This window comes from Hemicordylus capensis, chromosome 5 (assembly GCF_027244095.1).
Source record: "Hemicordylus capensis ecotype Gifberg chromosome 5, rHemCap1.1.pri, whole genome shotgun sequence".
In the NCBI taxonomy this organism is placed as follows: Eukaryota; Metazoa; Chordata; class Lepidosauria; order Squamata; family Cordylidae; genus Hemicordylus; species Hemicordylus capensis.
Genome location: NC_069661.1, coordinates 255,364,077 through 255,380,117, shown reverse-complemented (window position 1 = coordinate 255,380,117; position 16,041 = coordinate 255,364,077). Strand labels below are relative to the sequence as shown.

Sequence of the window (16,041 nt, the reverse complement as noted above, 5' to 3'; positions counted from 1 at the left end):
GATAGACACCAGCAACAGCCACTAGAAGAATGCTCTGCTGGGGATGGATAGGGTCAGTTGCTCTCCCCCTGCTAAATAGAATCGCCACTTGAATGAACTTGATGTGTCTGGAAACACTTTAAAAGGTGGTTGAATCCTAAACCAAAGTAATACTTGTATAAACTGCCTTGAGATGAGTTTTATGAAAGGTGATGATGTATAAAATGAACTATTAAAAAAAGTTATTCCAGACTGATCCAGGATAGGTGGAAGAGATTTTTCTGAATTTGTGATTTTGACTTGTTTGACTTACTATGATTTTGGACTACAGGTGTCATGATTCTCTGGTACTTTATGGACTCCTAATTGTTCATGTCTGTTATAGCAAGGGAAGAACTGGCATTGCCTCTGTCTGGAGGATGGCAAGGAAAATGAGTGTGTGCTTTATGACAGGAGTTCTCAACCTTGTTTCCCCAGATGTAGGACTGCAACTCCCATCATACCTGGCCACAATGGTGTACATGGTGTCTCCACATTTTACCCTCCCAACCACCGTGTTACATAGGTTAGGCTGAGAGAGAGTGAGTTAATGAATGGCCCAGGGTCACTCAGTGACTTTCATGGCTGAGTGGGGATTTGAACCTGGGCCCCTCATTCTCATGTGCCACTGCACCATGCTGGCTCTCAAATTAACTTTCTTTTGCCTAGTTGCTTGATATAGATTGCAGAATTAAAGGGTTTTTTTGGGGGGTGGGGCACTCTGTTGCCAGATTTGGCTTTTTTAAAGCCAAACGGGGCACAGGATTCTGCACAGAGCTCTGTTTTATCCAAACAATTCATTTTCCCCTTCTCTCAAAATTTCTTGGATGTTGGAGAACCAAATTTGGTTTAAACAAAATCTGGTGACACCACTGTGGGAGAAGTTGCTAGTTCCTTTATAACTCTCTTGCATTTCCTCATTAGCTTTGCCTCAGGAGAAATCCCCAAACTTGCTTTGAGTGTCACTTCTAAGTGAATATTTTGGCGTTATAACCTGACCTCTAGGCTAGGACCCCTCGGCTGCTTTGGGTTGCCTCTGCAGTCTGGTGGCATCATGTGGACTGCAGCTGGGACAGAAGCCTCCAGGCTTTCCCATCTCATTTGAGCTTGAAACACAAACACTGAAGATTCCATGTCTCTCTTAAAGTGCCCTTTGAGCAAAAGCTCTTGAAACTGTAATCGGCACACTCTGTTCAAAGCCATGTCTGGGTTTTGTGTCTTAGCGTGCGTGATGTGCCTTTGGAAACATCTGGCAAAGAGACATTTTGTAAAAAAATAAAGCGGCGGGGTTGGGGGGAAACAATTGAAGCCTAATTGCTTTCATCTGCTGAGCTATATGGCAGGCATTCAGGCAGGAGGAGGAGATCATGGACCCCATTTGTTCTTTCTTTCTAACCTGTAAGAAAACTCAGTTTTCACGAGTCCCTATCCAGAGTTGGTCCTGTAGTAAATCTCGGTTTGAATGTTAAGGTCTGGCAAAAAAATTGCATCTCCAAGGTTGTTAGACAGACGGAACAAAATTCCAGATTCCGTTTTGGACTTTCCCTCCCATCCTGCAACTCCTTGCTAAAAGCGTTTCTCAACATTCTTCTGTTGCTTTCTGAAAAGTACAGATGTTTACTGCTAAGAGCCTTTCTTGCCTAGTGATGAAGTCAGGGCTGTCCTTAGAGAGCCTTGGCGGGGCCTGGGGCAAATTGACCAGTGTGTGTGTGTGGGGGGGCCCTTTCCGTTAGTTCTAATGGGGGTTAAAAGAGTGGGGCCTGGGGCGGTCGCCCTGCTTTCCGTGCCCTAAGGACAGCCCTGGATGAAGTAGACACTCTCTGAAAATCAGCCTTTGCAAAGGTTTGGAATCCATGAACTAACCTCCCCTGGCTGCCGGTTTGCTGTGATTATTGCGGCTACACATTCCTCTCTCCACCCCTTGTAGCCTCAAGTTCTTTGAGGTGAGATCCTGTGGCCCTGATCAGACATTATGTTCAGCACTCATACAGTCTTGTACAGTGTACACAACACAGGTCAATGATTCACATATTATACCGAACACAAGCACAGCAGTACATTTCCTGAAATTCAGGGGACCTGTACTCAGGTTCATTAAAAAAAAAAAAAAAAATTAACGGCAGGTACAGTCACACACACAAAAGCATGTGTGTGAGCAGACATTGGAACATAGGTACAACATAATGACTGGATAAGCATACAAATTCTTCTATTAATTTGACATACAGGCCGTATTCAGATGCTCTGTCGTACCTGCATTCAACATAGCATAATGTGTGAAAAGTGTCAATAGTGTGCCAGGCACTATGTAGCACACAGGTAATACAGAGAGACCACACATAAGAACAGCCCTGCTGGATCAGGCCCAAGGCCCATCTAGTCCAGCATCCTGTTTCTCACAGTGGTCCACCAGATGCTGCTGGAAGCCACAGGCAGGAGTTGAGGACATGCAGGGGAGTAACAGCAGGAGAGAGGGCAACTGGTACTCAGAGGCATCCTGCCTTTAAGGCTGGAGGTGGTCTATAGCCCTCCGACTAGTAGCTGTTGATGGACCTCTCCTCCATGAAGTTATCCAAACCCCTCTTCAAGCCATCCAGGTTGTTGGCTGTCACCACATCTTGTGGTAGAGAATTCCACAAGTAGTTGTGTTGTGTGAAAAAGTACCTCCATTTGCTGGTCCTAGATTTCCCGGCAATCAATTTCATGGGATGACCCCTGGTTCTAGTGTTATGTGAGAGGGACACTCAGAGCCACATTTCACACAGATCAACCCAAATTGAGAGTGGTCAATGGATTTTGCTGTGCTGAACTATCCAGGGGAATATTTGTTTGTTTGTTTGTTTGTTTGTTTGTTTGTTTGTTTGTTTCGTTTCGTTTCGTTTCGTTTCTATACCACCCTTCCAAAAATGGCTCATGGCAGTTTACACAGAGAAGTAATAAATAAATAAGATAAATAAGATGGCTCCCTGTCCCCAAAGGGATCACAATCTAAAAAGAAACATAAGACAGACACCAGCAACAGTCACTGGAGGTACTGTGCTGGGGGTGGATAGGGACAGTTACTCTCCCCCTGCTCAATAAAGAGAATTGCCACGTTAAAAGGTGCCTCTTTGAAAAGTTAGCAAGGAATACTGCCTCATGCATCATGGTGGTTGGTTCATTTTTTCCCAGTATTTCTATACAACCATGGGAGCATCCTTCGTCCAGTGTGGCTGGGGATGATGGAAATTGTAGTCCAACAATATCAGGGGATTCAAAGTTGAGAACTTTGTAATTTGATTCTCTCCATGTGCTCTCTATCAATGTAACTTCCATAAGAAAGGGCTAACCCACCAAGAAGAACCTCTCTCTCAAGCACTGTGCTTACTGATTGTGGCTAGTTGCCAGTTGTGCCTGGCAACCTTGCCTCCAGTTTAGCTGCCCTTCCAAGTCTGGGTAACTCACTGGGTTTTGGAAGGGAAGAAAAATTCAATAAATAATAAATAAGAACCCTCCCTATAGAACTAAGAAATGACTAGGGCAGGGGTTCTCAAATTTCACCCCCAGCCCCAATAGCCAAATAGGCTGGGGATGATGGGAACTGTAGTCCAGCCACAGCTGGGGACCCAAGTTTGAGAACCCATGGATTAGAGTGATGCACAAACACTCAGTTCCTGTACCCACTGCAAGCTGCCATTTGGATGGCCAGATTGTATGACAAACAGGAAGGGTCCCTCTTCAATCACAGCTCAGAGAACCCACCAGCTTTGGTCACCATCCAAATGATCACATTTAATTGGAAACCAGGAGTGTTGACTACACAGCATCTCCTCCCTTCGTAGTTGCCAAGCAACCTACAGGACATGCTCCCTGATGACTTCCTGGTTGACCAGGAAGGGAGCCCGAGTGCAGTCGCTAGGCAACCATGGAGAGATTCAGTTTCTTTTGAATTGACTAATAGAAGTCATGCCACCCACTAAATGCTCCCTTCCACCATGACAAAAAGAAGTGCTGAGCTGAGAGTAAAGCTAGGCCGGGCCCCTGCTCAAGGGCCACAAATCTCCAGGAGCGGATTAGTCCGTATATGTCATCACCACAATTACATCTTTATTATATCATGTGCGAATGTGTACATCCTGCAATTGTTTTTAAACAGGATTCCACATGCCAGTTGTGTGATTGTGATCTTCTAGACAGAGCTTATGTACTCTGTAATTAATTATGTGGCTAATTAAAGCACCTGTCCTGTGGCCACAAGCTCAGTAGGTGACTAACACACACACACCCGCTCTCTTCCTCTGCCTTGTCCAAACACGGGACTTGTGGCTTAAGAGAGTAAGCAAGCAAGTCATAAAATTGTAGAATGCTTGAGTCAGAATACAAATACGACAAATATTTATATACTGCTTTTCAACAAAAGTTCCCAAAGTGATTTATGTATAGATAGATAGATAGATAAGATTAGATTAGATTAGATTAGATTAGATAAACTAGCTCCCTGTCCCCAAAGGGCTCAACCATCTAAAAAAAGAAGCATAAGTTAGACACCAGCAACAGCCACTGGAGGGTTGCTGTGCTGGGGACGGATAGGGCCAGTTGCTCTCCCCCTGCTCAGTAAAGAGAATCACCACTTTAAAAAGGTGCCTCTTTGCTCAGTTTGCAGAAGGGACAGATGCCACCCCGCTGCTTGGTGCAAGAATCTGCACTGACAGATGCCTGTCCAGCCTCTGTTTGAAGACCTTCAGTGAAGGAGAGCCCATCATGACACAGGGCAGGCTGTTGTTCCACTGTTGAACAGCTCAGAGATTCCTCCTAAGGTACCACCTAAATCTGCTTCTTTGTAATTTCAACCCATCGGTTCTAGAATCCTGTCCCCAGGAGCAAGAGAACAACTCTGCTCCTCATAAGAACAGCCCTGCTGGATCAGGCCCAAGGAGGCCCATCTAGTCCAGCATCCTGTTTCACACAGTGGTCCACCAGATGCCACTGGGAAGCCCACAGGCAGAAGTTGAGGACATGCCCTCTCTCCTGCTGTTACTCCCCTGCAACTGGTACTCAGAGATATCCTGCCTTTAAGGCTGGAGGTGGTCTATAGCCCTCCGACTAGTAGCTGTTGATGGACCTCTCCTCCATGAAGTTATCCAAACCCCTCTTCAAGCCATCCAGGTTGTTGGCTGTCACCACATCTTGTGGTAGAGAATTCCACAAGTAGTTGATGCGTTGTGTGAAAAAGTACCTCCGTTTGTTGGTCCTAGATTTCCTGGCAATCCATTTCATGGGATGACCCCTGATTCTAGTGTTATGTGAGAGGGAGAAGAATTCCTCTCTATCCACTTTCTCCACACCATGCATGATTTTATACCTGTAGACCTCTATCATGTCTCCCCGCAGTCGTCTTTTTTCTAAACTAAAAAGCCCCAGGTGTTGTAGCCTTGCCTCATAAGAAAGGTGCTCTAGGCCCCGGTCATCTTGGTTGCCCTCTTCTGCACCTTTTCCAGTTCTACAATGTCCTCTTTTAGATGTGGTGACCAGAATCTATGTGATAGCCCTTTAGCTAGTTGAAGCGGGGCATCCTATTCACCCTTCATCTTCTCTTCTCCAGGCTAAAGACCCCAGCTCTTTCCACCGGTCTTCTAAAGACAAGTTCCTCCAGACCTCCTCACTCTCTTTGGGGCCCACCTCTGAACCTGTTCCAGTTTATTAACATCCTTTTAAAAATGTGAGGCCCAGCACTGGACACAGTATTCCAAGTGAGGTCTGAGTCATGTGCACAATAGAGTGGAACAAGAAGGCCTTTCGTTTGGCCCTTACTTCAGCCACAAACTCACGATCTCAAAATGAATCTCATGGCTCAAAAAGATGCAGAAAAAGTCCAACCAAAATGTTTAGGGTCCCGGAGCCCCTTTCCTATGAAGAAAGACTAAAATGATGCATTGTGTGGAGTGGACAGAGAGAAGTTTCTCTCTCTCATAATATTGCCAGGACAAATACTAGAACCTGGTATTTCTAGTATCTAGGAACATAGGCAGCTGCCATATACTGAGTCCGACTATTGGTCCATCTAGCTCAGTATTGTCTACACAGACTGGCAGCGGCTTCTGCAAGGTTTCAAGCAGGAGTCTCTCACAGACCTATCTTGGGGATGCTGTCAGGGAACCTGACTTGGAACCTCAGATGCTCTTCCCAGAGCGGCACCATCCCCTGAGGGGAATATCTTACAGTGCTCACATGTAGTATCTCATTCAAGGTAGACCCTGCTTAGCAAAGGGGACAATTCATGCTTGCTACCACAAAACTAGCTCTCTTCCTTCTGTCTGGACCACAGAACCTGGTATCATTCAATTACATTGAGTGGCAATTGGTTTAGGGCAGGCAAAAGAAAGGATTTCTTCACACCACACAGCATTAACCTAGGGAGCAGGCACATGGTAGGGGACCCCAGCTAAGCTGATGAAGGTGACCTTACTTTCTCACCTCTCCCAGACAGGTGAGTTCTAGATCCGGGGAGACCAACCTGAGGCTCTCCAGCTGTTATTAGACTACAACTCCCATAATCCCCCGGCACACTTGCCACAGTGAATGATGGCAGTTGGTCCAGCAACAGATGGAGAGCCTCAGTTACTCCCCAGTTGCAGGGGAGTAACAGCAGGAGAGAGGGCATGTCCTCAACTCCTGCCTGTAGGCTTCCATCAGCATCTGGTGGGCCACTGTGTGAAACGGGATGCTGGACTAGATGGGCCTTCTTGGGCCTGATCCAGCAGGGCTGTTCTTATGTTCTGTTGTTATGTTCTTATGTTCTCATGCTGATAGTCTACTGATGCATTCAGAACTGAATCTAAGCCTGGAAACCAGCAACATGGCTGGTCCTCTGTTGGATATGACCTGGCAAAAGGGAGAAGCATTGCCCATCGAAATCAAACACACACACACACACACACACACACACACACACACACACACCCCTTTGCAAGGAGTAAAAAAAAAAAAATCCCACACAGCAGCAGAGGGGCGGGGGGGAAGACCCTTGCCCTGTACCAATGGCCACACTAAAGGGAGCTACTTTCACTTTCATAGTGCTGGGGCCAGGTAGCCTTCCCTAAAAAGGGCATCCCATAAAGCTGGTGCCAGGGCTAAAAATGCCCCATTCTTTGCGAACTCCACACTTAAAGGAATTGAAAGCAGAGGCTCAGAAGTAGAAATACATCTAATAAAATGAAATTAGTGGGAAGCTCTTGGTCTTTCTATTTAAAGCACCAAAATGTCTGTTCCCAGTGCACCAAATGTAGTGTTTGCATCCCCACCCTTCGGTGATGCCCATGATTTCTGCACGATTTTGAGCCTGTCAGCTGGCCAGTGAGACTGAATCCCTGCCTCCCTACGTAGCACATACACATTAAGGACGGGAAGTTTCAAACCCAGCTTTTGCTTTTGTTTTCTCAGCATTCAGTCTGCTGCTTTCTGCCCCAGCACAAAGGTGGCATGTTCAAGCCCATTCTTCGCTATCGCACCAAGTTCTTGTGCGTTTGCAGTTATCTGATGGCATTTGCTTCTACGCCAAGTTCTTTCTCTCCACTTTGGCCTCCTGCTCTCCCTCCCTGGGGAGCTGCCAAAGAGCCATTTCCTAACAATTTCAAATAAACTATAGTCAATAGAAAGACGGCGGTGGGGGGAAGGAGGAGTGGAAGAAAAACCTCAACTGATTAGACATCACACAATTTAGAAAGGAGACATTTGCACTATCTCTAATCTCTGCCAAACTTGCTTAATTTTTATATCAAGGGGGACCAGCAGGTTGGTCCTTTTTCTTTCTTTCTTTGAAGGGAACAATAATCTTACTATGTACGCCAACAAATTAGTTTTTTAAAATCAAGACTTCATTTCCATGGGGGTCTGGGCTGTGTGTGCCGCCAGTACCACCCATGTCTGGGCTGCACGACCAGAGACTGCACATGAGGATTCCTGTGACTGCAATTCTGAGACTGAAATTCTGACCCCAATCTTGCACCTAGAAAAGGCAACATTTGACCTGACTAAATGTGTACATGTCAGATTCTGCCAAGATGAAGTTAGGCATTTAATGCAAAGTAGACTCAGAAGCAATTTTTTTTAAAACAAATGAACTCTATTCAGTTACATGGAAATAAGAACAGAGGAAGCTGCCACACACTGAGTCAGACCCTTGGTCCATCTAGCTCAGTACTGTCTACACAGATTGGCAGCAGCTTCTCCAGGGTTGCAGGCAGGAGTCTCTCCCAGCCCTTCCTGGAGATGCTGCCAGGGAATGAACTGGGATTTCCCCCATGCAAGCATGCAGATGCTTTTCCACTTAGCTATGGCTCCACCCCTAAGGAGAATATCTTACAGTGCTCATATGTAGTCTCCCATCCAAATGCAAACCAAGGTGGACCCTGCTTTGCAAAAGGGACAATTCATGCTTGCTACCACCAGACCAGCTCTCCTTCCACATATGAAAGTGACCATTATAGATAGTGGCTGATGTGATGCACAGCATTGCATCTCTATAACACTGCACTATGGGATGATTGCACCTTTCAAATGTAGTGGTTGGGGTTGTGAGAATGGGGTGGTTGTGCAAGCAGTGATTCCGCAGATTGTCTTCAACAGGGAAATCTGCAGAAGTGCTGCTTGTGCTAGTGTCTGCTGCTTTTGCGCATTTTTCTGCTGCTTTTGTGCATTTGCACAACCCTGACGCTGCCTTTGTAGGGCACAGTTGCCCTATGGTAACACTGCCTGTGCATCATGCCAGCCAGGATTCATTTTACATATCCTTGTACCAACACCAGCAGTACCCAATATACTTGCAGCATTTAAATCTCCGCATGTGAATCAGTCCTCTTTTGGCATCATCAGTTCAGAAGATTCTGGCTTGCAGGTCATTAGTTAGGGAGATATCAGTCTCTGGCAATCTTTTCGAGTCCCAGTTTGCAGAAACACAGTCTATGTATACATCTCTGGGGCAAACAACTCAAGAAAACAGAAGATAGGTGAACTCTTTGTTGTGACTCTAGAGCCAAGAAGCCTCAACTGGGGAATGAAGTGGACAATTCAGGGGACAAGACAGGGAGGGAAGACCTTACGACACCCCCCAACACACCAGGAAAACTGGGGGACCTGAGCCAGCACGTCCACTGCAACCCAAGCACACAGCCCTGCCTTCATCCTCTGACTCAGAGGAGACTCCTGAGGATCTGGCCGCCAGTTCCCCAGTATTGCTGGAGCCTGTACTTAGAATGGGCAAACAACAGGGCCTTCCCCAGGAAAGGGGTGAGGTCAGGTCACTCTGCCTGGGCAGCAGCCATGAAAACCAGCAGCCTACTCCAAACGGCTGCTGGAGCAACATCCCTCTCATGTCGCTATAGCCAGCTCTCATGTGGTCCTGCTTAGAACTATCCGAGGTCCTGGTCCCTTTCCGCAGGGAGCTGTCCAAGGTCTGTGTCCCTCCCAGATCCCTGCCTTGGTGGAGGTCCCAGCTCAGCCTATAACAGAGTACTTTTCACCTTACTTTAGGCAAGCTTTTCAAGGTTTAGAATAGCTCTCCTACAGGACCTTATCCTTCTTTCTTTCTGGGCTGCCTCTTCAGAACATGGTCTGAAATTCCACCAGCCCTGTGTGCAAAAAAAACCACCAGGAAGCCATTTAAAAACTGAACACCGAGCACCTGCAATGCCAGGATGTTCCTTTCCCTTCCTTTATTAATTTACATGTCCTTAACGCTAGTGTTACACTTATATTATTTTGCATATCTATTCTGTCCTGCTACCTATGGCAAGAGCCAGTGTTCTGAAGCACGGCCACTGACCTCTGGAATCTCTACTAAGTCCCACTGCTTAGATTCTAGAGATTTTATCCATCATTGCCTATATTTTCCACGCTTCTCTCCATAGTAACCATAGGGGCTAGAAACCTGAGTGGTTTTTAAAATGTTTGCTTTGTGCAAAAATTCGTGGACTAAAGGCAAAACCTTTTAAAAAAGAATTTATTGTCTGCAGTATTCATTTCCCACCTTGCATACCAGCTCCCAGAGTTAGAACTAGGAGTAGGCTTGCCATTTAAGAGGTCACTGTTCCCCCTACTTCATACGGGGTGCACATTCCAACGGGGGCAGTTTATGAGCAAAGGCTCAGAATGGAGGAAGTCTCTGATCTCTATCAGGGAGTCCTAATAGCACCTGGCGCCCTTGTGGCGGGCACTGAACCTCAGACACCCGGAATGAATCTGTTATACTATCCCTCAGTATGTGGGGATCCTCTCGATGGGCTCCCTGCCAAAGCAGCTAGATGCACACACAGGAAAGACAAAAGCGCTCTGAGCTTGTTGAGCTTTAAAAAAAAACAACCCCGAACCCCACTCCTTTTAATGGCTGTTTATTGTCACGGGCCTCCAAGGGCTTGATGAGAACCAAATGGGCTTCTTCTAACCACAAATGGATTGGGGGCGAAACCGTCCTGGCGGTTGTTTCTTTGATGCAGCAGAAAGCGAGCTGTCAGCTTCTATTCAGCTGAGCACGGAGCTCTGCTCAGATGGATGTCCGCTCCGGCCGCCAAAGAGGCCGCGGCTGCCTTGGGTCTCCTTCCAAGCACAAGCAGGCCAGGTTGCCCTGAACTCCTGAAACTGCAACGCCAACTGCATAAAGGCCCGTGCCTGGGACGGGAGCCATGGTGTGGAGGGAGAGGGGTCCAATTCATCCCCCCCATCAGGGGTGTGGCTGCAATTGAACAAGGGGGTGCAAATATCCCTGGACCCCAGTCCACACACCCCCGTTAACTGGGTCACAGCCTGCTTGTTGCTCTCCCCCCCCCCCCCGCTTACATGTCTCTGAAGAAGAAAGCAGGGGATAGGGGCCCATCTTCCCTATCTGTCCCAGGGCCCACTCCAACCTTGCTACGCCCCTGCCCCATATCAATGCCCGGACTTAAATTGCACCCCCAACACTGCTATTCGCTGTGGGGAGGGGGAGCAATAGTGTCATGATTTTGTGCCTCTACATTTTCCCCACTGCAGCTAATATCAGTTTTAAAAGGGGTGGGATTTGAGTTAGGGTTGAGGTGCAGGGGGAGAGGGTTTGACCTCCTTCCCCGCACTTGTGATCCCAGCCAGGCCCTGCTCGCAGCTGCTTTTACAAGGAGAAAACTGCCGAGAAAGGGGCTTCTGGAGCACCTGGTGCTTGGGAGAGCAGCACCCAAAGCCTGAGAGTAGCACAAGCCATCTTTGTGCCCATTTTAGTCCTCACCAACATGGATCTTGTTAGAGCTGGAGTTCCCAATCATGGGTCCCCAGATGTTATTGGACTACAACTCCCATCTTAGGAACTTCACAAGCTGCCTTCTACCGAATCAGACCCTGGGCCGGTCGAGCTCAGTACTGCCTACCTTGACTGGCAGCTCTCCAAAGTTTCAGGCAGGAGTCTTTCCCAGCCCTACCTGGAGATGCTGCCAGGGAGGGAACCCGGTACCTTCTCCATGCAAGCACGCAGATGCTCTTCCACTGAGCTACGGATGTCCCATCCCCTCGGGGAGAAACCTTACAGCGCTCACATGTCATCTCCAAATGTGAACTCAAGTGAACCCTGCTTAGCAAAGGGAACATTTTGTGCCTGCTGACAGAACACCAGCTCTCCTCCCCTTCCCAGATGATGGGAGCTGTAGTCTTAAGCCTCTGGGGACCCACGGCTGGGAACTCCCGTGTTAAAGCAGCAAAAGCAGCTGCAGCTGCAGTGGGAGAGGGTCTATAGGGCACATAGTGTGGGGGAAGAAGGGGATCCCAAAAAACCTGGAGGAGAGCTGGTCTTGTGGCAGCAAGCATCAATTGTCCCCTTTGCTAAGCAGCATCCACTCTGATTTGCATTTGAATGGGAGACTACATGTGTTCCCCGTTGGGGAAGGGGCCGCTCTGGGAAGAGCCCCTGCCTGCTTGCATGCAGGAGGTTTCAAGTCCCCTCCCTGGCAGCATCTCCAGATAGGGCTGAGAGAGATTCCCGCCTGCAACCTTGGAGAAGCCGCTGCCAGTCTGGGTAGACAAGACTGAGCTAGATGGACCCAGGGTCTGACTCAGTGGAAGGCAGCTTCCTGTGTTCCTCCTTCCAAAGAGCCATAGGAACGCATGGAATTTCCAAATGGCCATTTGGAAATTCCATGCATCCCATGGCCATTTGTAAGGAACCAGGGCTTTTCAGTGAGCATCCTTTCTCATTCCCTTTAGTATATTCCCGAGTAGAGCACCTGCATGTCTGCATTCAAGATTCCAAGTTCACTCCCTGGCAGCATCTTCAAGACAGGGCCGAGAGAGACTCCTGCCTGCAATCTTGGAGAAACTGCTGCTGCCAGTCTGTGTAGACAATCTTGAGCTAAATGGACCAATGGTTCAACTCGGTAGAAGGCAGCTTCCTATGTTCCCATCCTCACCCTAACCTTCTGCTGCATTGTCACAGGGGCGTAGCAAGGTTGGAGGGGGCCCAGAGACAAGATTTTAAAATGGGCCCCTCGCTGATACACACACACACAAACACACTTCACAATATATAGTGCACTCACATCCCCATTATGAATATGGTGAATATCTAGTTCACATTGAATCTAGTTTTTTTACTCTCTGCTCCTGCCAGTCTCCAAGAGACTCAACATAATTCATACAGGGTGCAACATGGGCAGGTGGGGAGCCATGTGATGTGCCTCTGGGGGGCCTCTTGAGGCAGTGGGGCCCCAAGACAACTGCCTCCCCTTGCCTAATGGTAGTTACGCCCCTGCATTGTCAGGTTACTGATGCTAGAGACACACAGCCATGCTTTAATCCTTGCTCTTCTCCCTGGAAAGGATGGAATATGTTTTTCATGGGCAGAATTGCAAGTGGCCTCCTTTTGTTCTCCATTCAGGAAGACTCCCATCGGAGAGTCAAAACAACATTCTAGATTGCCACAACATTAGCAGGCTTCCCACTTGATGTGCAGTTCAAACAGGGCACCTGAGCTGCAGTAACACATTTTGGTTGGCACAGACCAAGCAAGCACACCTTTTATGTAGAGCAGGGAAGGGAACCAGGAAAGATGCAAAGGAAAAGCAAATAACCTCATATCATATCGTTCTCCCATCACCATCCTCTAATTATGACACAAAGCCAGATAAAACCTATGGAAGAAACACACCCAAGCTGTATGGAAAATTACAAGAAATTTGGGATGGGAGGACCCTCCTATAACTCTGCTGTGAAACCACAGCCTAGGACAAGGCATGATGGTCTCTGAAGCAAGCTGCTTTCGTTCTCTCGTGGTTTCAGAGGTGCAAAGCTCAACTCGTGGTCTGGAGCAATGAATGGTTCTAAACCGGTTAGCCGGGTTGGTTCCTCCTGGGAATCGCCATGTTTCAGACTGGGGGAGCCAACTTCTCGGACCTAGAGTAGCCGACGTTTCATCCAGACTCTCTGGCTGTGCCTTGAACAGCCACTTGTTCGGTAGGGATTAGCAGCTGGAGAATTTCATAACAAGGAGAGCACCGACCACTGCATATCAAGCTGCTGTTAAGGGCACAGCAACACAGCCCATCCGAAAAACTGGCAATCCTCTTCAGACTGGTTGTCCTGGAAATATAGCCCATAAGACCCAGTAAAGTCCATGAGGGGGTCAGACTAGAAGACCTCCGAGGTCCCTTCCAGCTTTAACTTCTATGGATCTATCACTCCCTCTCAAACTGGAGGCTATTACCTCTAATGCCCACTGTGCCAGGGTTGGTGGTAGCCGTTGGAAGGGTCTTTTAGGCTATCTGGTCCAACCCCTGCCCCTGCTCAGGACAGGACATTTTATTTATTTATATTAATTTTTACATTTATATCCCGCTCTTCCTCCCAGGAGCCCAGAGTGATGTAAAGACACATCTCTTCAGCCAAACGTTTTAGTTAGTTGGTGTTTTTATGGCTAGTTTAAATCAGATTTTTATATGTTTTAACTGTTAAATTCTTGGTTTGTTTTGTGCAGTAAACTGCCTAGAGACTTCAGTAGTGGGTGGTATAGAAGTGACTGGCCCAGGGTTGCCCAGTGAGCTTCAGGGCTGAATGGGGATGAGGATTTGAACTCGGGTCTCCCTGGTCCTAGTCAAGTTCTCTAACCACTACACGACACTGGCATCCTCAGTAGATGATTATCCAGCTTCTGCTTGAAGTCCTCCAGTGAGGGAGCCCACCAGCATCCAGCTAAGCCATCGGTTCCATAGCTGAATTACTCTGACTGTTGAGAAGTTTCTTCTCATGTACAAGCAAAACTGGAACCACCTACTGGCGCAGCGGGGAAATGACTTGACTAGCAAGCCAGAGGTTGCCAGTTCGAGTCCCTGCTGGTATGTTTCCCAGACTATGGGAAACACCTATATCAGGCAGTAGCAATATAGGAAGATGCTGAAAGGCATCATCTCATACTGTGAGGGAGGAAGTAATGGCAAACCCTTCCTGTATTCTACCAAAGATAACCGCAGGGCTCTGTGGGCACCAGGAGTCGAAATCGACTCAACGGCACACTTTACCTTTACAAGCAAAACTGACCCTCCTGTCACAGTAGCCCATTTGTTCTAGTTCTGCCCCCCCCCCCCCCGAGGCAACAGAGAACAAGTCATTCCGGCCATCCTTGCAACAGCCCTTCTGGGATTTGAAGAATGCTGTTATTAGGGTTCCCATATTCAAGCTCCCCCAAGCCAGGTGACCTAATTTGCATATTATGCAAATGACATGGCAACTAATTTGCATATTTGTTTGTTTGTTTGTTTGTTTGTTTATTTGACAGTTCTGTATACTTTCCCCTTCTTCTCTGTCCTTCCATGTGATCAGATCCAGAGTAAAACCTGGGCAATCCGGGCAGCGCATTTGAAATCCGTGTAAATCCGGGTAGAATTTAGCAGCCGGGTGGAGGAGTCAAATTCCGGGGGTGCTACCCTAAATTCCGGGGGAAGTGGCAACCCTAGCTGTTATGGTTCCCCTCAAACTTCTGTTCTCTAAGCCAAACACTCCCAGTCAACTTTTCCTTAGAGGGCTTGTTCTCTGGGCCTAGCTCCGGGCCAGGGCCGAGGCATGGCTTTGACTCGCCTTCAGAGGGCAGCTCCCAATCATCCCTGACTATTGGCCACTGTGGCTGGGGGTGAGGGAAGTTGTAGCCCAACAACATCTGGAGGATCAAAATTGTGCAGGCCTGCCCTAGGCCTTGTTAGTGAGGCCTCACCGAGGCAGCCAGGCTGTGTCAGGGCCAGTGTTCCCTCTAACAGGGCTTCCCAGGTGTTGTTAACGACAACTCCCAGCATCCCCCAGGGCAGTGGCCTTTGGCTGGGGAGTATGGGAGTTGTCGTCAACAACATCTGGGGATTCCTGCTAGAGGGAGCACTGGTCAAGGCCGTACCATTTCAGGCTGCACGTGGGGCTCACACAACTGAACGGTCTTGGGATGCTCTCTAGGCAAAGCACTGGTCTATCTATGCAAGCTCCTGGCATCAGGGGTCAGCACGGAAGAGCAGCTGCTAAGAGCCCAAGGCGGCCCTCAGAAAGGTCCACTGCTGATCAGTGTTCCCTCTAACAGGGCTTCCCAGGTGTTATTGACGACAACTCCCAGAATGCCCAGCTGCAGTGGCTTTGGCTTAGGGATTATGGGAATTGTCGTTAACAACATCTGGAAATCCCTGGTCGAGGGGACACTGCCGCTGAGACCCGCTCTGTGCCCACCGCCTCTGTGCTGTGGTGGCAATGCAGCTCTCCTGACCAAGCGAGTCACCAACTTCTCAGCTCCTCTCTCCCATCACAGTCAGCTAAGGCAGAGCTTCCAACCTGCGGTCCTCCAGATGTTCCTGAACTACAACTCCCATCATTCTCAGTCCCAATAAATTGTAGCTGGGGGGTGATGGGAGCTGTAGTTCAGCAACATCATCTGGAGTACGACAGGTGGGGAACCCCTGAGCTAAAGGAAGCCTCGTGCCATGAACCTTGGGTGGCCCACCCAGGTAGAAGAGCATCAGCTCTGAGACACTTGGTATATGATCAAAGTCAAAGACTCAGACTTAC

At 48.2% G+C, this 16,041-nt stretch overlaps 1 protein-coding gene across 1 annotated transcript in view; it reads left to right on the top strand.

Moving 5' to 3' along the window:
• Positions 1 to 4,722: 4,722 nt before the first annotated feature.
• The window catches only part of CALML3 (calmodulin like 3), a 33,483-nt gene continuing 22,164 nt past the window's right edge, over positions 4,723 to 16,041 (top strand). Inside the window, exon 1 of the mRNA XM_053256256.1 lies at positions 4,723 to 4,814. The gene's annotated coding sequence lies outside the window, so the exon portion shown is untranslated. The remainder of the gene's footprint in view (positions 4,815 to 16,041) is intronic.